Source organism: Apodemus sylvaticus, chromosome 16 (genome assembly GCF_947179515.1).
Source record: "Apodemus sylvaticus chromosome 16, mApoSyl1.1, whole genome shotgun sequence".
Classification (NCBI taxonomy): Eukaryota; Metazoa; Chordata; class Mammalia; order Rodentia; family Muridae; genus Apodemus; species Apodemus sylvaticus.
The window spans coordinates 59,133,384-59,157,134 of NC_067487.1; the positions used below are offsets into that span (position 1 = coordinate 59,133,384).

Here is a 23,751-nt window from a genome sequence, read left to right on the forward strand (position 1 = left end):
TATTTATTAGCATTTCGGGAACAATTAACTACCATTCATTACAGGAATTATTAAAATAATCTGTCTCACTCCTGTTCTTTGAATCGAGACTTAGTAGAATTGTTGACTTCAAATGGCCTCCTAACCCAAAGCAAAGCAGGCCCAGAGAAATAGCTTAGCCGCTGACTTGTGAACTCCCAGGAAACACTAACTTGATGTCTTATCTGTCTCACCACTAACCTAACTGTGCTATGGTCTGAAGAGCTTGGCCATTTTCCCCACAAAGATCTAATGTATAGGGTGGCAGATTCCACCTCATTATAAGGAGGAACTCCTACACTATGGCTGCTATAATAACCCTGGAATGTGGGTGATGTCATTCTCTCTGCTGTACAAATAAAAAAAGCTGTGGGGAAAGATGCTTAGGAACTGGACCCAGAATCACATAGCTGGTGTCATACAAGGCATTATCAACCCCACATTCTTCCCCACAACAAAAGAATAAACTGTACTTCAGTTTGAGTTCTCCCAAAGTTCAAGTCTAGAACTTGAATGTAAAAACTCTTTTTCTGAGAGGTGGTTGCAGGCCACTAAGGGGGGAGGAAGAGGAAAGTGAAACCGAAAAGGAAAATGAAGCAGTTCATGGGCAGATGGGGAAATATGCAAAGTACCCAGCAGCTGTTATGAGACAACATCAGTTCTAACTGATGCTCGCCTGGCCTGTAACATATCAGCATAGCCAAGGTGATATGACATGGGTCAAGGTCTCGGTGGCATTCAGGGTAGACTGTTTCTCAGCATGGGTGAAGTGGCCAGCACTGCAGAAAATAATTGAATGTGTAGGCTAGATGATCCCTTCATATCTATGTAGATATGAATTCTCTATGTAGATGTTCACATGGGTTATCACAATTTGCCAACTAATAAGTGTGTACATTAACATTATAGTCATCAATAATAATGTCAAAGGTTGAAAGCCAGTATAATGGTACATGTTCTAACTCTATCCCTTAAGAAGCTAGGGTCAAGAATGTTAAATTCAAGGCCACTATAGGCTTCATAGAGGGACCCACTCTCCCTATCACCTCCCCATAAATGAGGAAGGAGAGGAGGGGCAGAGGGAGAAAAATTACTTAAGGAAATTCTTCCTCAATAGCATCTTATCAGACAGTATATAAGCAAACCTCTAGTTGGTAATACTTTACATGGACAGCTAATCCTTTTAGAACATATTTCAGCTTTGGTCTGTTGAGTAAGGAAATTGAGAAAAGACTTTCAGCCACAAATACACATTCACACAAGGAAGTTCATGTCAAGATATTCTGTATTCACTGAAGTCTTTCCTATAGAGCTTGCTGAATTCCCAGAAGGACACTGGAGTATAGATTTAATTTTGTCCACCAACTCACAGTTGGGATCAAAGTTGGAAAAAGTCTGAGGCATCCTCCTGCAGTCCAGTAATCATTGCTAAGTTTAGAGGTTACGTTTGGTTAGTTCAGGATCTCTGAGAAAAGATGTGTGAGCATTTGCATGGATTGATAGGTCAGCTCAGGCCAGATCTGAATGTGGCTCAGATATCCAGGGGTGCTGGTCAGAATTTGGTGTCATTGATTAGAGCATGGAGATTAAGTCCGTGTTAGTGGTTTGACCATCAGTGAACCTGTATTAGTTTGGGTTCTCTAGAGTCACAGAATGTATGGGTAGTCTCTATATAGTTAAGGAATTTGTCGATGACTTACAATCTATAGTCCAATTCCCCCAGAATGGGTAGCAGCAGCTGTGGATGGAAGTCCAAGGATCTAGCAGTTGCTCAGTCCCATGAGGCAAGTAGGCAAGGAAGAATGAGTAAATCTTCCTTTTTCCAATGTCCTTATATATCTCCAACAGAGGGTGTGGCCCAGATTAAAGGCGTGTGCCTCCATGACTTTAATCCCAGATGATCTTGAACTTGGAGATCTCCTTGTCTTAATCTTCTGAAATTCATAGCCACCATGCTTCAAGATCTCCATGCTAAGATCCAGGTCAGAAACTTATATCTCTGAGCCTCTGGATTCGGATCATAGATGAGCCTTCCAATTCTAGATTGTAGTTCATTCCAGATATAGTCAAGTTAACAACCAAGAATAGCCACTACAATGTTGGTATAATTCCATGGGCACAGAAACTATCATCTTTCCAAAAAATGGACTCCTATTGGACCCTCTCTCTGGCTCCCTCTGGGAACAAATGACAGGCTGTGGGTGAATTTGTATACTGTCATGTCTGAAGGGGAAAACCCACTTCCAGAGGCCAAAACTCATGTTTAGGGGAATGCAAGAAAGCAAATAAATGCCTAGAAAGAGTTTTATAGTAAGATGAAGGCAATGCCATTTTCTCTATATTATTTATTTCTTCAAGTCATGTATTGATCAGTATTCACTGTCATTGTTTAACTTATGATCATTGGTAAATTTTTGCCTTTTAGTAACTCGGTGGTTACAACAAAAGAAGAACATTTCAGAGTCCCTGGGTTTTAATAAACCTTCACTTCCAATGAAATGGGTAAGAAGAATTAAATTACATTCAATGAGGAAATTGCCTATAGAATATGGAAGACTTACCATCTATAAGGGCAACAAACTGGGTTAAGAACTCTGACGTATAGGAGCTTGCTATCTATGAGAAAGTGTTTCTGAGAAGAAAAAGGATTATTTCTAGAATGTCATATGAGTCAGTCAGAAAAGAATCATGATTGTGAGGGTGTTTACTATTCCAGAGGGCAGAATATCCTTCACACTAGCTTTTGTAAAACAAAAATTTCTTTCCAACATTAAGAAAGAGGAAGGGTCAAGCAGCCTTTTTACCTCCATATATTCAAAGATTTCAATGTGGCTAGAAGGATTCTTCATCTTTATTTTGTGGCTACATATTTGAAAGGTTTCATGTTTACATGAGTCCTGTCCTCTTTGTAGAAAGTTGACAAATGAATTTCTAAGCTTTAAATGCCATAACCATATGAGAGAGAGAGAGAGAGAGAGAGAGAGGAGAGAGTTAGTTCCCAGATATCTATGGAAAGTCTCAAAGAGACTCCCTCCTTTGGGGATAATATGCTAATAATATGATAATATGATAACAGTTAATGCTATTATCCATTAATCTCAGACCCAAGACTCAACACTCCAGTGTAATTCTTGTATATAATATATGACCAATGGATGCCACTGGCTATCTGAGGCTTAGAATAGTGGACATGCGTCTAGGGCATACCCTTTTCTTTACTGCTTCAGCTAGACTGGGGTCTTTCCACTGCTTCAGTTCAGGGCTGACCAATAACACATTTGTGCTTATACAGGCATCCTTCGCCACCCTGCCTCACCCACCTCATGTTGTATTGGCCAGAATTAACCACAGGACCCTCCTGAACTGTAACTTGACAAGGCTAGAATGTCCAATAAGCATCATTCACCCTGCCAACTTGACTGAGGTCATATGTCACCTTTAGGTCACCTTTGGTCAGCACTGTGGCCAAAGAAAGACAAGTATGCTACAGTTTCTGGTCCCAGGTTCTATGCCATCCCTGCAGCTGTCAAAGGAGCTCAACTTATACGCTCCAGAGATACCAACAACCACAAGGCCAAGCCCAGGGCTGACATCTGCCCAGGACATGCTACCCAATCAGAAGGTTAAAGCTTCAGAACCAACTCTTCAGCCATGTTTTTCTCAGAGTGAAATTTCCTTCCAAGCTGGAGCTGACTGAATGGGTGATTACTAAGAATACACAGCCTCTGTCATCTGAAAGGGAAAGGACACTGGGATCTCCAGAAGCCAACCCAGACCACAAACCTGGAAAGGCTGCCAAAGGAGGCTGATCACGAGCATTCATCAATGACCAGGAGACAATTCAATGGGTGAGGCTGCTTCCATATAGCACGTGACCAGGCCTGTTTCAGTAAAGGTCCTATGCAAGCTCTTCCTCATGGAAAAGTGCTAATGTCTGCAAGATGCAAAGTAATGGCATATTAGATTGTTGACTATTACAATAGGACCTGGGCATATTATATATTACATGCATAATAAAGAATTGATGTGAGGTGTCATAAAGGTTCCAACTGCAGATTTTGAGTTGAAGTTAGGTAGGCTTTGCAGTGAGACCCACATACTCCTCTGGTTCTTTGTGAGTGGTGAAGACAGGAAGAATCAGAGACATGGCAGCAGGAGATGGACTCACTCTGGGATCACTGGCTGTGAAGGTGGGGAGTTGGGTATGAGAGCAAGACTATGAAGCTGGAAAAAATAAGTGAAGAGTCTTCCTTAGAGCTTCTAGAAAATTCCAAAGTGGCTCTTTGAAATTAGCCCAGGGACACCACTGGTCTCTGAATGTGTATTGTTTTCAGCTATTGAGTTTAATTTATCATGGCAACAATAAGAAACTAATGTTAACCCTAGGAAAAGCGAAGGATGTGGATAGGACCAAGCCCCTTAGGAAGAATAAAGAGCTGTAGATGCTTCTAGACTACACTCTGGGCATGAAAGAGCCACTAGATAGACAAGAGCATTGGATGCCATGGTTCCTGTGATGAAGCCGAGAGCAAAGCCTTTCTAGAAACCTTGGTGTTCCCTTGGTCTACGGCACCCTTCCTGGGATCAAGGTGGTCTATTATCTAACTGCCGTTATAACTTTAAATATAGGTATTAAATTAGAACACAGTCAACCAAAGCCAAGCAGAAACAAACAACTGGGTATTTTCTCAGCAGGACAAGTCGGGTGGGGCATTGCAAGAACTGGAACTCCCGTAAGCCAAGAATTCAGGGCCAAACCCGCAGACCTAGTTAATGAGCCTACACTGAACAGTACAGACACAGCCTGGGCTTGAGAAAGGTAATTCTGCTAATGAGTTGACCCTGGGCGTGCCCTAGAGTGTAGTCACACAGGAGATGGTTATGAAACAGTGTTCTTTTACAGGTAACTCGGAAGCTTGCACACATACCGAGGAAGCTGAAGGTTTTTAATCTCTTCAGCCACCTGATCTGAAAAGAAGAAAGACTATCGGGAAATGCATCCCCCCTCCTGAGTTGGTCCCAACATGCAGGTAGAATACAAATTTGGCCCAAGGAATGAGGCTTCCATGGTTGGTAATGGGCCTCCAAATTCATCAGAGCTCTGTGCAGCATAGTAAGTGAACCACTGATCATTTTGCAGAGACTCAAAGGCTTCCTGCTGGGAGCTAATGGTCCCAGGCTTGTTCTTAGGAGAGCATGTGTTCGCATTAAGCCTGAACTTCGGTGGCTGCACATCTACCAGTTATCAACATCCAAGTCATGCGGAGCAGCTAAGCCACTCCAACATTTGAATCACATCAGCACCCTTGCTGGCAACCCTTTACAGAGGGACTCAGCCTCCTCACAGAGACCAGAAGGTTCTCAGCACCCCTTCAAGGAAGAGCTCTGCTTTAGGAGAGCTAAAGTGGGGAGTCACTAACACACACTGCCACACACACTGCAAACACACATGCTCAGTACCCACAGCTTCCAGTTTGTGGGTATGGGAAGGACCCCCAGACATTAGTTACCGGACTTGTGGAGGCTCATTTGTCAAGTTAGTGCATGAAGTAAAGGAGGCCTATCATCTACAGAACATTTAAAAATATGTGCCTGGTGTGCCTCTCTTATCTCCCTCAGTCTCCACAGTAAGGCTATGAGGTTCATACTGTTAGTCTTAATTCTAAACTCAGGAACTGAAGCAATATCATCCTGGTAAGATTAACTTGTCCAGTTGTACTGCTATTAACTAGCAGCATCTGGGCATTTTCATGATGTCTTTGTTCATTATATTTGTTATATACTAAAGTGTCCTTTTCCAAAGGCTCCACCCAATTTGCTGATTTTCTTTATCATTTAAATAAACGTATCTTTCCTTCTCTGGCACATAGTTTCTATGTTTCTAAATATAATGAAAGATCAGATTCCATTCTAATAATTGAACATGTACTTTCTTTTTCTTTTCTCTTGTGCTGGGGATTGAACCCAGGGCCTTGTTCAAGGTAAGCAAGTGGGGCACTGTGCTACTGTCTTATACCGTAATATCCTTAATATGTAATGTACCTTCATAGGGAAATACAAAAATGAGTGGAAAATTCTAATGTAGTTGGGTAACTCAAGCCCTCAGTTTAGCTTTAGAAGGCTGAGTTGTTTGTAAATTATAAAAGAAAACCATGTGAATTTGGAAATCTTTGGCACCGTGATGTTTAAGTGAAGAAAAGAATGTCTGTCTTATGCTGCTTTGGGAATGGTGTAAAGATCGAGTGGGGCAGCAGATGCAGGACTGCTGCTTCCTTGTAATTTGTGTGCTCACAGTCACAGGAATAAGCATAGACCTGTGTGCATTCTGCATCCATTTTGAAACCATAAAGACCAGAAGTCTAAGCCTTTCCCATAATCCAGTTAGTCTTCAGAGATTCACTAATCTTGGAAATGAGTTCCAGAGTTTTAACACTAGCCACTGTTTATTAAAAGCCTTCCCCATATACAGTATTTCTAATCTTCACATCTCTCTCTTTTAAGCACATATCATTCTGCACAAATGAATCTTGAGAAACTGAGGCACAGATGCTAAGTATCTTGCTTAAGTAGGTAACAGAAAGAAGACAAGAAGCCAGGATGGCAAATTCAAACTCTGTTTAGAGCCTTGAATCTGATAGGAACAAAATGCTAAGTAAAATGCTATCGTTACATTAATCTGTTTGTAAACTTACTAATGTCTATAGAAACAAAATGACTACCCCTCAGGCCTGCTCTCCAAATTTTGCACCTTAATTATTTTTGTGTTAAATGCTGTCTTCATTTCTGCTCTGTCCTCCCCAACCCCAAAAGGGCATGAATAAAGAGATCAATATCACATACAGAATGACATTATCAGATCCTGCCAAAATCAACATAGCCACGAGGTAGTCGGAGCTTGTGTTTCCACTGACCCTTGTCCGGTTCAGCTCCAACAAGGGGCTACCTATCTTCCACAGAGGTCAGCATAGAGTACAGAGCAAAGTGCAGATTTTGCAGCAGAAAGGGACACCTTTGACTCCATTAATAAACCCTCCGCCTCCCCCCATCCCACCAGACTTCCTGTTTAGGCCTTATTTTAGTCCTTTGAACAACTGTCCAACAAGGCAACGATGCCAGCTGGACATAGGATGGAAACAGTGTTGGTGAGGGTCAGACCGTCTCTGGGTAAGAAGTCTCACTGAGTCACCCTGCTCCTCAACTGCAGACTGTGGGTTTACATGAGAGAGAGCATAGTGGCTTGGAAGGAGGATGGTTGGCTGCTGGGACAGGGTTGGGTGGGCATATATCCCTACTCAGTCACATTCATTCGATATCCAAATGAATTAATTAACTTCTCTGACCTCACTGCCTCTAATGGAGGAAAACCTCCATTAGTTATTAGGAACATTATCTGGCCCACGTGAAAGACTTAACACAGTGGCCAACAAATAGAGCATGTACTAATTGTTGCTATTAGAAGATGGTAGATGCAGTGGCAAGGTGAAAAAGAAGGAGTTTCCATTTACACCTTTAAGTGGAACATTCCTGGAGTGTCCCAGGCCAACTACCATGGCTCCAGGATGGACTCAAAACCTTACACTCCATGCAGAATTGTCCCAGGGTCACCTAGAAATGTTTTTCTTGGTACCTTGTTACAATGTGACCAGACTGCGCATGATTCAGATTCAAGTCTTCCCCTAGGAATGTTCTTACCACCCTTCACATGATCTTTCCAAACAGACTCTTGTCTCAAGTGACAAGTTGGGAGACGACCTTGGGCACCTTTAAAATACGTAGACCTGATTTCAGTCTGCAGAAGGAGACAGAGGCTAATCCCTTACCTTGATCCTCTTAAGGTCCAGTGATAAATGTGATTAATTATCCTACGGCTTGGTAAAACAGAAGGGAATGACACTCAACTGAAGTGGTCTGTCTGTCTGAGCATTCCTCTGGGAGCCCCGTCTACCACTCAGGAGCTAGACCCTGCAACCTAAGTCCTAAGGGCAGTGTACAAACCATGTTCTAGAAGCTTAATTTCTCTCCAGGAGAATCCTGGGGGCATATTCCAACACAGAGTAGCTCTTCAAGCTTTCCTTTAATAGCTCTGTATGCATTATGAATGGTAGTCTGAAGCTTGCCCTAAGACTTACTTCACGGAACCTCAAGGAAAGAGAAGACATGATCTCAACTTCAGAATACTCAGTGAGCAAGAGAAAGTGATCTTTATTAAATTGTCTTAGGAGAACATAGAGTTTGACAAAATTGTGACTGGCAAATGATTCAAGGCAAAGTATGTCATGATCCTTGTGTGGTTCTCCCAGGCACAAAAAGAATCTCATTATTTACCTTTAAACCCGACAAGTGAGGATGGCGAAATGAAGTCCTAAAGGGTTAGAGAGATGACTCAGTGCAGGTAAGCACTTCCTCCTCTTCCAGAGCACAGACTTCCATTCCCAGCCTCCACTCTGAGCAACCCACAACTGCCTGTAACTCCAGCTCCAGGGAGACTCAATGCATTTGGTCTCTGAGGACACCTATGATTACATGTACATACCCCGTTCCCCCACATAAAATAAAAATACATCTTAAAAACAAAAACAAAGCACTTGATGATGAGTGGTGTGTGGAGTTTGTTGTATATCATTTGTTGGCTTGTTTGTTTTGAGTGGCTGGTGGAGATTTGCACAAAGGTCATGGGAAGCAGAGTGAATAAAGGGAAGAGCTTCCCTTATCTGCTTGGAGGAGGCAGGTCTGAATGGAACTGGATGGACCTAACCTCATCCTAGGAATCTCATCAGAGAATGAACCCAGGCAATAAGATACAAATCTGGAGGTTAATACCATGCACAGGCAAATTATGATGTCACTCATTTGTCTGGGGGCCCAGTCAAGATCTCTTATTCATTACTAGTTTGTCTGCATCCTTCTTGCTTTCTCCCCTATTAAGATGGTATTTGAGCTTCCAGTTCTTACTGGTCTCAGAGGTCTTCACTTCTCTTTTCTATGACAACCCTGTACGTAGAATATATTAGCATGCCTTCTATCCTGTTACTGTGCTTGCTGTGGTGTACTCCAGACTGCTATAGAGCCTTCAAATGACTGAAGGACAGTCTTCATCCATCCATCCATCCATCCATCCATCCATCCATCCATCCAGCTACTATTATGGAAAGTTCATTATCTAATATGCTAAATGTGCAGGTCCTATTCCATAACAGATGGAGGCATAGCGTTTGTTCTTTCTTATTAACTCCTAACACAATGTCACACCCTTAGGAAACGTTCCCAGGCTAGTGCCAGCCAACAGTGATCATTTTCTCATATGCTACACCCTTCAACCTCGCAAAGAAATGTTTCTGCTATTATAAGTTTCACCGGGGATCTTGGTACTTGAAAACACTTTTCCTATAGAGCAAATATTTCAAAAGACATGTCAGCATGAAAAACATCCTTATTCAACTACTCTTGGTTTCTGCAGTTAGCAGGAGTTGAACCTAGGAAGACATAACTATGTAAGCCAGAATGAATGATGAAGAGAGGGGAGAGTAAGAGAGAGGACAGAAAGAAAGAAGCAGGGGCGACAAAGACAGACAGAGAGGGGAGAGGAGGAAGAGAGAGGGGGAAAGGAGGGAGGAAGAGAGTGAGTGAGTGAGAGAGAGAGAGAGAGAGAGAGAGAGAGCACTAGCTCAAGTCATGTCAGAAAGGGGCCCTCAACTGAGACATTTTTTCAGGACGTTGCTTCCAACAGAGAACATTTGCCCTCCCCAAAGCACACAGGGCTGGCCTTGGTGTGCCTGGAGTGCATAGATTTCAGAGCATCAGTCCTCACTCTCTTGAATAAATAGGGAATCATAGAGAGGGGGTCTTTACCTGGCTATAGAAAATCTTTAATTCTGGTATGGCATTGGGCAGACTAAGGAACTATGACAACCAGGGCTGAGTTTCCTGTTCAAGGGGGGAAGCAATTCTTTGTGTCACTTCACCTTGGTTAAAGGGTCTTAGCTCAATCTTTTTCTAAAATACAGAAGCTCTTTAAAAAAAAACTTACATATTTTTTTTTCTGTACCAGACACTTACTGGAGAGAGCCCTTGGCAACTGCGGTGATAGATGAGTCATCAGAGCAGGTTCCAGTTGGTTCCTCCACCCCATGAAGGCAGTGGTTGCTGATTTACATCAGCACCCCTCTATTTTCAGCAGGTTGTGCTTGGTATCAGGGTTTCCTGTCATGTGGTGTAGTCTTTTTTTGACATCAGCTCTTCCCAGCGTTGGTGTACCTTGCGCCTGTCAAATTACCTCTGCGACACTAACAACCCATGGTGTTGGAAAAGGGACAGCTCATAACTTCTATTTGATCTCTTTCTTAGTTGTATTGCTAAGATCCTCACCAGCAGGTACTTGGACCAAAGGCTGGCAAGAAGGCCTCATTTTCTTTTTTCTGCTAATAGCAGGCACAAAATGCTGGGTGCTTATGATTCAAAGTGTGGAGCAAACATAGAATGGAAGTATCTATTAGAAACATAGGATCCTCAGTCTCTCGTGACCTACCCAGCTCTACTTTATACTTCAACAAGACCCAGGGGGGGATGTTTATGATCCGTGAAGCTCAGTAATCGCGAAGCTAAGCCACCACCTAGTTTTGTGTGAACCTAATCACACAGCTCCAGAAGGAGCAATCTCAGCTCAAAAGCTGGAGTAACCACAGTGCTGACGCTGCTGCACCATGACTCTCCTGGGGCAGAGAAACAAAAAGGCTCTCCTATAGCAACTCCTCCCCCTGGCCTGCCACCCAACTTGCACAGTCAAATAATTTGGCATCAGACAAATCATTTAATGCCATGCCACTTGTCTGACATGCCGTTATTTGTCTGACTTTCTACCAGGTGCTCTGGACTCCCAGCAGGCTCTATGCAAGAACACATAGAATAAAGTTTAGACTCGTTTATGGAATCATCACAGATGTCTAGAAGCCATGTCCTTATTTAAATGACACACTGAGAGAAGCAGCCCAGAGGTTTAAAGTGGTGTTAACACTTATCAGAAGATGTGGAGGGTTAAAAAAAAAAGGTACAGTGATGGGGCATGGGAGCTGGAATGGAATGCAGCCATAGATGGTGGCCTCTCCTTTCTAAAAAGTGTAAATTTCAGTCCATTTTCCATTTCAATTGTCTTTCATTTGTAGGCCATTACTCCCATTCTCTCCATTGTCTTCCCAATCCACATTCTGTTTATGAGATGCCTTCTTGTTCATGCCCAGAAGCTCAGCCAGCCTCGTGTTGGGGAGGGCACAGATCTGGCTGCCGATGCTTTCGAGGTCTCTTGAGGGTACAGTGGAAAGAAGGCCTTGGCGTTGTTCAGATGAGCTAAGAGTTCCAAATTCTGGCTCCCTGTCTTGCAGGAAGACTAAGAGGAGACACTTTGTCCTGTGCAGGAGCCTCAGCTGTTTGAAAGAAAGCGAGACAATAAGTCCAGGGATGACCTTGTAAGGAGGAAAGTGTGTCTGTGGCTCATCTTAGCGATCTGCCCACTGCCAGCAGCACTGGCCCAGGACTGGCAGATAGTGATGCTGAACCAAGGTGAATGTTGACTTGTAACCTCTAACTCCAGCTCAAATTTGAATAGTAGTATAGGGTATGTGTGGTAGGGTGGTGGTGGGGTGGTGGAGATGGAGACGAATCCTCAGCTTCATCCCTTTGGCATCTATAAAAAGATGAAGATGAGAAAAATTCTTTTATAAGTGGCTGGACTGGTTAAAAAGTGTCTGAATAGCCTCTTCCTCTGTCATAATCAAAGATGGCCTTCACAGCTACCATAGACATTTTTTGACAATGCAGGTGAAATTAATTATCTATAGGTCTTGACAAAAATGTAATCTCATGTCTCCATCATCACAGGATGCTAATTCTGTCTTAAGCATCTTTTTTTTTTTGTATTCTGTTCATTCATTTCTCTTTTCCCCCAAATCTCTATGAACTATGGACTTTTCTATAATGGCAAAGATAGAAGTGCATAGCTTGTGGTAGTTTCAGTTAGGTTTCTTACAGTTAGCAAAATGCAATTATATTTCTTCTGCTTTATATGGCTTTACAGCTCACTTCTTTTTATTGCCAAATAGTATTCTGTTGTGTAGCTAGAGTGCAGTCTATTTACCTGTACTTGTCTAAATTAAACCTCCAAAGTTCATGGGTTGGACACTGGCTTGTCTAGATAGTAGCCCTAGAGGGGTGTTAGAAACTTTAAGCTGTGATTAAATCATGGAAGCTGTCCTAGTGAGTGGATTAATGTGGAAAAGGGAGCCTTATAAAGAGAGAAGTGTGGCATGCTTTCTTCCTGACCCTACCTCATGCCATCTTGACTCCCCTGCTTTTTATCATGAAATCATAAAACAAGAAGGCCCCTGATCTTTCTATTTCCTAGATTCCAGATCAACTAAATTCTTTACACATTTCCCAGTTTGTGGTGCTCTGGTCCAGTGGAACAAAACAGACTACAATACTATCTACTAGCATATTAGAGGACACTCTGTTCTTAGATTTGTCCTCAGGACTATTTTTGACTTCTACTTAGCATCTTTTTAGGGCAGTCATACCTGTAGTCCTTTTTATGGTTGCATATTCAACATGGACATGATAGAGTTCAGAATACGTTTGGTCAACACTGGTGGTGTATCTTTGCTACCTTGCCTGTTATTCTGGCCTCTAAAGCCAATAGACTGCATCTCTAAGATATTATGTTTAGATTTTCACAATATACTCACCACTCAGACTAAAAATAGCTTTGCTTATGTTTCAAGAAATAGTAAGGCAGGCACAATTCAAGTTTGAAGTAAATACCTTCAAGTATAGGTTTCATTTTGATCCATAAAATGAAAATTGAAGATGTAATAGGACCCATCAAACCTAAGCTGCGAGTTGACGGTCCTGATCACATGTGGTCAGTACCAGGGAAGGTTAAACAGAGTCAGAGATGTTTATGTCTTATAGGCGATGCATGGTTGAATTTATTGATCTTTAAAACATAAAAATGGCTCTCTCAGAATGTTGTATTATTTTAGTTTATAATCACCCTCTTCCTAGCCACATGGCTTCGTTGTGGGAATAAGCTTCTACCAGTCATTCTATGGGTGTGCACATTCAGGCTGCAATTGGATTGGTCTAGGAGAAGCCTTGAATTGAATTGAGTCAGTATACTACAAAAGAAAGATTTGGTCACACTGAGTATGGCTAGGTCTGCAACAATTAAATTAAATTTACATGCAATTCGAGACCATAATATATATCCTGGTTGTGAAAAAAAGTTTAGCTTTAGAGCATGAGAAATATTCAGAGAAACAGAGTTTTATCTTTTCTGAGTACCGTTTTCAAGTATAACCCAGCCTGGCTTCAAACTCACAACAATCAGTCTCCCGGGTGTGTCTATTAGTCCCAGTCTTTGGGTGCCAAATGCAGATAGAGTTTGAGGCCAGCCTGGCCTACAGTTTCAGGACAACCAAGGCTATGTCCTGAGATTCTGTCTCAAAAACCCAAACCCAAACCAAAAATCTACCACATTTACATATTATTTTCTTTCTTCTTTTGAATGCTGCTCCAGTCTTCACTCTGAGATCCACAGCTACCCCAAGTCCTTAAGAATGAATAGATAGAGTGTAAATTTAATGTACTTCTATTTCCTGGATAAATGCATTGGTTTAGAGATCAGGACACTCAACAGGACAAGGTAGATATATGAGGATTCAAAGAAAAAGTCTTCCTTGTGCCTCAAAAGAAGCTTCTGGAGGAAGCATCATTCCAGGTAAGGATGATGAACTGGACTCAGTTTCTGTGCTGTCACCAATCTATGATATTCTTTGTTTATAGACCAATACAAGTCCAGCAACAGCTAAACAGTTCTCAAAATGAAACATCTGGTTTGCTGCTACCACTACTGTTGCCAAACTCAGAGAACCCAGCAAAGATATCACTGTACTCATTCTGTCTAGTTTTCTGTTAACCTGACACAAGCTGAAGTCATCTGGGAGGAGGGAATGTGAATTTTAAAATGCTCCCATAAGATGGGGCTACAGGTAAGCAAGCCTATAGTGCATTTTCTTAATTGGTGGTTGATGGGAAGGGCCTAGAACCATTGTGAGTGGTGCCATCTCTGACCTAGTGGTCCTGGGAGCAAGCCAATACACAGCACCCCTCCATAGCGTCTGTGTCAGCTCCTGCCTCCAGGTTCTCCTGTTCTGTTTGAGTTCCTTCAATGATGGATGGTAATGTGGAAGCATGTGCCAAAGAAACTCTTTCCTCTCCACATTTCTTTGGTCTTGGTGTTTTATTACAGCAACTAGGACAGTACCTATGTGCTGGCCCTACTGCTCTGTGCAGGCCATGGTTCTGGTAGCTAGGTAGAGCGCTCCGGAGATAGTCAGTAACTGGAGGAGTTTAGATCTCATGGAAATGACTATGATACATTCTAGGCACAGGAAGTTTTGATAGACAGACTTTCCTGCTGTGCCCTCCTAGGTTGTCCCAACACAGTGGGACACACTTTTCTGAAGCCTCTCTGTTCTGTTTCCTTTCTTCCACTCCCTCTCTACCACATTCTCTCATTCTCTCTGTATCTGTCTCTCTGTCTCTGTCTGTCTGTCTGTCTATTCCTCCACATATGTGCACAGTTGTTCTTTGAGATAGAGTCTACCTTGTTCTTTCTGGGTATCTGTCTGAGTTCTGTGGTTCATTGACTTGTCTAGGTTGGCTACCCAGCAAGCTCCAGAGATCTGCCTGTCTCTTCTTCCTCACTATTGATATTATAGATGCATACCAACTCTTTTGCTCCTTAGATGCTGGGAGTTGAATCCAGGTTCTCAAACTCATGGAATAGTGCTTTACCAACTGACATATCCTCTTGGCCCCTCATTCTCCTATCTCCTTTTGCATTCCAAATCACATTCTAGCCTCTGGTAAGGTTTTCTATGAGGATTTGCTTTATACTCTGAAAACTAAGTGAGACAGGAGGAGAACATCTCATGACTCATTGGTACATTTCATGACCAGGGAAGCAATGCAAATATGAAGTCATTCTGTGAAAATTAAGCAGAATTACAAATCATTTAAAGACATCAAACTGACATGGAAGCACTCGCCCAACCTCTGAACTTTAATTTAATTTAGGGAGGTAGAGGTTCCTTATGCAAAGCTTTCTGTGTTTGGCAGATGAATCAATTATCGCAGATCTCCAATATTGTCATTTGCATTTGTAAATTCTGTGCCCCTCCTCCCACCATAACCTTATAGTAAGTTGCATCTTTGCACTTAAGTTACCATGGGGGCTTCTGATACCTTCCACCAGTCACCCTAACTCATACCTAGTTATCCTCTCAGCCCTGATGAAGTACTTTGAGAAATCCTTGTTGGAAGTTTTATGCTTTTTCAACTATTTAAATGGCCAAAGCCAGTTAAAAAGTAAAGGCTGTATCTACAGCCATGCATGCAGTGCAATCTACTTCTATTTTAACTTAAAAATATACACTCATACAATGCCCTTCAACAATTCTTGAAGTTTTCTCAAATTCAAGCCAAACAATGCCCCTAATAAGAATAGTTTAAGAATTAATCTTGGCCAAGCCAGCTTTCCTCTAGATGATGGATTTGTTAGTTAATCATTCTGAAGCCAGGATTAGAGCACAGTCAACAGTTTAATAAACTATTCATTTCCTACAATGCTGAGCACGTTCATGGCTTTTTACTCTTATACCATAAACAGGCCTATAAATTGTATTAGTAATTGTTTTTGAAACCGGACATCAAGACTTCCGCTCTTCGTTGGAGATTTGAGCCTGCACATTAGCTGTTCCTTTCCCTCCAAGTTCCTATTGAAATGACCAAAACATGTGAATATGATGAAAAGATATTCTGAAAAAATGGTATTCTGTTCATCGGAGAATACCTGGGAGAATTTAGCTAAAAATAATAAATATATCGTGACCCACAAAGTGAGGCATGCATCTCTAGTGCACACTTCTATAGTAACCTTGGCTTTTTGTACAGTGTCTTTCCTTCTTCATTTCAGCCAAAGGCACTCTGGGGGCAGGGCAGGGGGAGGCAGGGAGGGCTGAGCATACCAGGAGCATTCACGTACACCATTTTAACATTTTGAACATGTACTCCCTAACTTTTAGGTGATCTGTCAAGTATTGTGTCTGCCATATTTTATTCCGCTTAAACTGAGCATGTTCAGGAATATATTCATTAAACTCAGCCTGCTCAGTAATGTGTCCATCCTAAAGTGCTTCCCTGTGAATACATACAGGTTCCCTTAACAAAATGCTCCCCATGTTCCCTTTGTTCTGGGAAGGCATTGTATTGCAAATAATGCTAATGCTGCCCACTTTACCTGCTATGGTGATGATTAATCTTTCTTCACCCTTAGATCCTGATCCCGCTGCTTTGGCTTTCACTTACTGACATGGGAACCCATTGTGGTCATCTGCAAGAGGAACGGACAGACACATGGAAGAACCTGACTGTCCTAAAAGCAGCAGACCAGAGTTAGCTATTACAAGGAGAGCTCCACTTAAATTTGAGCTAGTCGACAGGATCGTGGCATGTTCTAATGTGTTAGGGGTTGGGGCAGTGGAGACTTTGGTGCCTACAAGCCAAAAATCTTTGTTGAATCTGGTTTCTATTTGGGTTATCTTATCCCTGGGAGGAAGAGATGGTGGCCTATATAGCCTTGTCACCACAGTAAACATAGTGGGAAAAATGAACCACGAACAAGAAGAAAAGAACAGCAAAGTCTGCAGGCATGATGAGAACCTGACCCCTCCAGTTGAATTCACTTCCTGTGCCATTGTTGGACACTGGAAAACAATTTCCAATCATTTGCCAGAGGCTGCAGAACAATTTTCCCCCATCAGGAAACAGTTTGAGCTTGGCTTATTGTACAGAAAAGGCAAAGCCGTACCAGACTTGCAGCTGTCAGGGACAGAAAGGGTCCCTTTTGCCGTCCAAAGGTTAAGGCAATAGGTTCTAAGGCACTGATTGAAGTTTATTGATTTTCAATTGATGAAGAACTGACAACACCAGGTGGTAAAATTGCATCGTTCAACTCTGAGAATATTGTCTCTTATCCTAGATTCATTCTTGAGGTTGACACGTCGGTTTCTGGTAATCATTTGTTACATTTTTCAATCTGGACACTAAATTGGTATGTAGCAACAATATGAGGGTGATTACAGGAGTCGGAAGGACCTTAAGTCTTGGAAGCCTGGATGCTGTTAGGAATCAGGTTCTTCTTACTACTGAATTAGCATTAGTTCCGCTCAAGAGGAAAGTGCGTAGCAAAGAGCTGGATTCAATTCAATTAAAAGAATGTGAATGTGGTTTTTCTGTGAGTCAAGGCACAGTGCAGAAGGTTGCAGAAATGAGGGCCTCTTTCTCTCTCCCCCTCCCATTTCTTCCCATTTAAATACCTCTTCATTAATTCTGTAAAATCCACAAGAGAATTCTCTGCTCCCAGGGGTCCAGCCTTTCTCACTTCAGTTGAAAACAGCACTTCCCAACAGATGATTAAGTTTTATTTCCCCTTGCTGCTGGGGGTGGAGGTGAAGAAGGAAGAGGCATTCCTCTGAGCTGGTTTCTCCAGTTGCTTCTTCCATATTCATGAGCCAACCTTTTCCCATTTCTCCTCAAAATGTTCTGTAGCAGAACATTCATTAAAATGTACCTTACCAAAGAAAATGAAAGCCGGAGCCTTTGACCTCTGAAACTCACTGCTCTTATCTGTACAATGGGATTAATAATTCATCCACTATGGGGTTATAAAAATAATTGATAAGATAACAGGGATGAGACCATGGTTTTAAGATCAGAGCATCTTCAGGGCACAGAGACAGAGGGAACTCCTATGGGAGCTTGGACTGGGACTCTAACATCACCATACACAGCACCTTTTTTTCATAGGCTTCCTTATTGGTAAATGCAGGTATAAGATTGAGTTCTACTTCATGGATGCTTTAGTGCAGATTATGTTGTTTTTATTGTCAGTTCAGTGTGCCCTTGTCATACAGAGAAGGTTTTCTGTGTTGTCCCTAAAGCAGCTGTCAGTGTGTGTAAAGGTCCATATGGAAGGGACACAGTGTGAGGAAGGATGTGCAGGCCAATGGAGACTTTATCTGCTTTCCTTGGGGCCTGCAGCAAAGGAAGAAAGCTCAGGTGAAGTCTAGGAATTAAAAAAAACTGGAGGACTGAATGGACTGGAAATGCCCACAGCACCAGCCGTATAGATAACATGAAGGAGGGACTATTTCCTGCTGCGATTTAGGGCCTTGCTTTACCATTCCAAGCTCCTGTAGCTCTAGGCTCCTGATCTCTGATATCAATATAATCGCCATAGGGGAATTAGCAAGATTCTCCCTGTTCCAAAAGGCATCTCAGCTGTCAAGCGTTCACATAATAGCTGTGCACAGGAGGATGTCGGGTGAGCCGGATGATGAAACTATACAAAGAGCCACTGGATGTTCTGCTCTGGGCAAGGCTGCCAGGGATTTTAAGAACTAATGAGATCTTGATATTCCCTGTACCCTCTCACTCATAATTAGCCATATACAGGGCAATAAAAATGTGGTTATCAAGTATGGTGGTATACTGGAACAATTCTAGTATTTGGGAGCTAGAAGAAATAGTATCATAAGGTCAAGACCAGCCTAGATCTTTTCTAGGACAAAAAAGTAATAAAATCCATTAAACCAACCAACCAACTAACAAACAACCCCCCCCCCCCCAACAACCCTAGCTATTCTGAACTGAACTGAATTCATTTTAGGTTTACAACTTGTAAGTTTTGGGATGAGTTCTTCAAAGCTGTATTCTGCCTCTGGCCTACCATCTGTGCCACTAGCATAGCCTCCACTGCCTGGAGAGCATCTAAGCAATGCCACCTCATACCCTCTGTCATGGCCACCATCCATGTCATCTCTCCAGCTCTGAGAGAAGGTCCTTTAGCAATCCCTCAGCAGGCTTTGTCACCAGGGCCTTATCTCCTCTTACAGTGAAAGTCGTTAGGCCTCTGCCAAGACAGAGAAACTGGGACATGTTTTGCATTGGATAAATAAAACAGAATGGGTTCTGTTGGGGTCTAAACTGAGGCTTCATCACAGTTTGAAAGTATGAACCCTGCCAGCCTTGATTCAACTTCATTGAAAGCAGGGAGCTGGGCAGTGGTGGCACACGACTTTAATCCCAGCACTTGGGAGGCAGAGGCAGGAAGATTTCTGAGTTCAAGGTCAGCCTGGTCTACTGGACTACAGAGTGAGTTCCAGGACAGCCAGGGTACACAGAGAAACCCTGTCTCGAAAACTCAAAAAAAAAAAAAAAAAAAAAGAAAGAAAAGAAAAAGAAAGAAAGAAAGAAAGAAAGAAAAGAAAAGAAAAAAGAAAAGAAAAGAAAGTGAGGAACCTAGGAATTAGAGGGCCAAGCAAACACCTACCTGGTTTATATCCTGGGTGGCTATTTCATCTTGCAGACCCTCAATGCTCCTCATGAAAATGAGTGTCATGGGAATATTTGTAAAGAGTTCCTTCAGGTGTGGAGAGTGGCACACTGGGGTTCAGAGCAAGCATGTGACAGGTGGGAGCTTTTGGTGTCTACCGAAGCCAGCTCTGGTGACCTTCAGAGATGTTCACATCTTTCACTTACCAATAACTCTGCTTTCCTGAGCAAATTCTGGGCTGAATGCTCACTGCCACAGTGTGTACCTTTCTGTAAGGTGTCACCAATTGTATCATTTAAGGTTGCCTGGGAAAACAGACCAATATGCCACACAATTGGGGGGAATCCATTAAGGAAGTAGGTTTACAGAATCCTGGAGACTCAGAAGCCCCATGGCAGGCATCTCTGAGCTGGAGTATCAGAGAATCCAATAAAAGAGCTTCTGAGAAATCTGGGAACTGCAGAACCAGAAAGCCCAGAGTGTAGGCTCCACCTGAGAACTAAGGCCCAAACAGAGAGCGGAGGGAGCCTTTAATTTAATATGTCACTTGGCCCATAGTGGGTTGGCTGGTGTTGGTATACAATGAGGGAGGTTCTTCTCCTTTAATTAACCTGACTCAGGGATCAAGCAACAAACATGACTAATCTGTGAGACTAACCGATCTGGCCTGATCTGAGTTTCTAGAGACCACCTAGCTTTCCTAGGCCAGGTAATTGAAGAAAAGAGATAAAGATTGCCTGGAGGCTTACAAGCAAGCCTTTCTGATGGAATCCATTGTGTGTGTAGAGAGTTGTCTGAAAGGAAAACACTCTATTTTGACTTGTAGGAGAAGGGGCAGTTTTATATCTGTAGCTTTTGTTTCATCTGAAGAATTTTAAAAAATTAGAAAGATTACAGGACCCAGAAAAGGTCTACCAGTCTCTAAATTTATTTAATCATAATTCCAGTCATGGGGCTACATGGTGACTCTGCATAAATGGATGCTAGAAGAGTCTGTGACCAAGCCAGGGACATGTCTAGCTTTACTCTACCTCTCAAGGCCAAGGACTTTACAAACAAAACTCAGAGTAGCAGGTAGTCTGCGATGGCCTGTATTTGGAATGGCTGGACACTTCCTTTAAATGCTCTACGGTCCCTGGCTTGATGTTCTTAATTTGCTTATAAAAGAGACCTCAATTCTCATTTTGCACCCAGTCCTAGAGCTGCTGTAGCTTGTTCTAGTCCCAGTTCCTCATCTAGTATTTTCTGTAGAGTAGATGATTACCTATTATTAGAGGAGTAATGTTTATCAAAAATATATAACAAATTCGTCAATCCTCCACTAACAGCATTTGAATGTATTTTTAGCACCAAGTTAGAAAATCTGCACAAAGGCTATGCTAAGTCTAAAACTTATACTTAGTTAGAAAGTGAATTTAATACCTTTGCTCCAGCCTCTAGAGCCTGGTTCTCAACTTTCCTAATGTTGTGACCCTTTAATAGTTCCTCATGTTGCGGTGACCCCCAACCATAAGACTATTTTAGTTGCTACTTCATAATTATAATTTTGCTACTATTATAAATCATAATGTAAATATCTTGTGTTTTCTGATGGTCTTAGGCAACCCCTATGAAAGGCCCTGACCCACAGGTTGAGAACTACTACTCTAGGTGACATGTACTTCACCCCACCCCACCCCCTCTAGACAGGAACAATTCACAAACTCTCCTCTTGCCTCCTAGTGACAGCTTCTATTATTGAAAAACCTCACAGAAATAACAGGTCAGAAGTGTTGGGTACAGACTCCTGCCAAGGTGATGTGCTAACGTTATGAGGCTGCTACTATTTCACCCCTGTGAAAATTAATATTCAGATCTCATTCAAATGAAGCTCCCAGGGGAAGCTGCCCTGTATAAACAATTGATTTTTCTGGAGAGCATTACTAGTTACAGGATATTTACTCCAGTTTGTAGTTCGGGGGGCCTAGGGATGTAAATGAACTATATTTAGAGAGCGAGAGAGCTGAAAAGCGGGGCAGTGTGCTGAACTGTAATCAGGAGGCTGATGCTAAAATCATTAAAAAGAAATAAAGCAGAATCCAGCTAAGAGTACAATCAAAACACTGAGAAGAGGAATCTTAATGCACAGAATGAGGTGGGGTTGGATAGTGAGATAAGGTAATGTATTAAACATCATCTTCCACTCAAGGATCAGTAGTAGGTTGAAGAAAGCATCCCTGTTTGTGAACAAGGCTATGGCGGTGATGTGTATTATAGTGATGATTTACAACAGAGGAAAAAAAGAAGAAGTAGCATCTTTCCTTTTCTGCGTGTTCTTCCTTCTGTAGGCCTTCATCCCTGGCACTTCCCAGGATCCTTTCTGGGATCTCGGCAGCAGCTGAAAACTTTCAGACAACAGACATGCTAAAGCTCACCAGCAACCACATCTGTAGTGACTACAGAATAAACAGAGCCAGGAATAGAAAGGGCCAGACAGGAAGGGAAAGGCGGCTAGGTTGTAGTAGCTAATTACAGAATTACTTTGGATTAAAATGTGATCACAGGATTTGCCCCAAAGATTGTAGCAATGGTAATACTTGCTTCTGCTGTACCACAGCCATTACCATTACCTCCTAAAGGAGAGTTTTGTGAGGAATGGTCAGAAGTGGGAAGCTGTTCTCTCTAGCCAGAATTACAGGATACAATCCATCATTTGGTAAAAAAAAGCACGAACATAGGTGAGATAGAAGACGTAAAGAATAACCACACACATCACAGTACCACATGCCTTGGAGTTTGAACATTGGCAGACCAAAGCCAGCGTTCTCTATAACTGACATTAAAAAGCAGTCTTTGAGTAGGGGCCTTGCACTTGGCTATAAAGGATACAAATGGGATAGGGCAGAAGAGGGTTATACAAAGACAAGGAGGAAAGAACAGGAAGTGGGCCAGACCAGGGTTGACACACTTTTGAAGCCACAGCTCGCCTGGGGTTTTCACTAATTCAACTGATAGAGTTAACATCAGAACTACATTATTTTTATTTGTAGCGTGTTGGCGGTACTTAAGTTAACAGGTCTAAGGTAGTGCATGTGGTTTCCATTCCAGCACAGAAAACAACATAAAACTTAATATTAGACATTTGTGTCCCAAAGTTTCTTGGCCACTCCCACCACAGGAAAATTTATATAGGGCAACCTCTTTCCCCAGCCCCACCTGTTCCTTGTGGCTTGCTACACCACCCACCTAAACTCCCTCTGGTCTTCTGTTCATCCAATCCCCTCCTACTCTTACAAAGGAGCTGCCAAGACCACTCCCAAATTCCACTGCTTTTTAAAGCTGTGAGATAGGACACTTCCTTGTCTCAATGTTTTCTATGAGCCCTAAGAGGACAGGCCACAGCAACCAAAGGGAAACAAAGCCTGAATGGCATTTTTCTAAACCAATAAGGAAGCCTTCTCTGAAAAGAGCCTTCCCTCTTACTGGCTCAGCAGTACCAATGCTGGGCAGGTTTCTAACAGGAATGGTGTCTACTTTCCAAACTATTGTTTTAAATACTCTTTTAGAACAATGGTTCTCAGTATTGGCACATCATTCAATCTCATGGGTAATTCTTTAATAGTTCAGCCACTTTGGAGAGTGGAGTTTTAATGTTTTCCTCCAGTGACTACCTATCAGGAAATATATAGCCATAGAATTTAAAATACCATGAGGATATACAAATAGTTAGTTGGAAATTAGTGGCCCTAATGCCAACCATTTGTGGTATAAAGGAAACAGCAAAGCTCGACAGTAGTTTTGCTAGGGGGGTCTTTTGGCAAAATAAACAAATAAATTATCTTTTTTTGTTGTTGTTGTCTATCCTGAGCATCGATCTTAGGGGAACTGTGATTTGACACATTTTATAGGGTTAGATGGAACAGATCAAAACTTCACAGCAACAGCACTCACAGGGTTTTCTTATCAAAGGCCTCAGCTGAGCCTTGGCTCCATTTCTTTTCATCAGGGCAAGAAGATCACTTTGGATGCCCATGGGCCATAGTGTCAGTGGTGTTTGATGCCCATCACACTTAAAAGTCACCACTTCCTCGATACTCCCCCAGCCAACTTTGTCAATTACTTTGTCAACCTTCCTAACGCTGAGACCCCTTAAAACAGTTTCTCATGTTGTGATAACCCCCAACCATAAAATTATTTTAGCTGCTACTACATAATTATAATTCTGCTACAGTTATAAATGTGTTTTCTAATGATCTTAGGTGACCTCCTGTGAAAGGGTCCTTTAACCCCCAAAGGGATCATGGCCC

At 42.2% G+C, this 23,751-nt stretch overlaps 3 long non-coding RNA genes across 4 annotated transcripts in view; 2 read left to right on the plus strand and 1 right to left on the minus strand.

Moving 5' to 3' along the window:
* LOC127666776 (uncharacterized) overlaps positions 1-11,073 on the plus strand; it is a 23,314-nt gene extending 12,241 nt beyond the window's left edge. Inside the window, exons 3-5 of one of the 2 annotated variants that reach the window (XR_007973710.1) lie at positions 2,444-2,520; positions 3,311-8,410; positions 10,879-11,073. This is a non-coding gene — a long non-coding RNA (uncharacterized LOC127666776). Of the gene's footprint in view, positions 1-2,443; positions 2,521-3,310; positions 8,569-10,878 lie in introns of those variants that run through there. The other variant, XR_007973709.1, reaches the window with a different exon arrangement.
* Positions 10,958-23,751, minus strand: part of LOC127666778 (uncharacterized) — a 17,659-nt gene continuing 4,865 nt past the window's right edge. The window contains exon 2 of the long non-coding RNA XR_007973712.1: positions 10,958-11,695. This is a non-coding gene — a long non-coding RNA (uncharacterized LOC127666778). The remainder of the gene's footprint in view (positions 11,696-23,751) is intronic.
* LOC127666777 (uncharacterized) lies at positions 11,485-17,720 on the plus strand. The gene is made up of 3 exons (XR_007973711.1): positions 11,485-11,571; positions 13,852-14,057; positions 16,406-17,720. It is a non-coding gene; the product is annotated as an uncharacterized LOC127666777 (long non-coding RNA).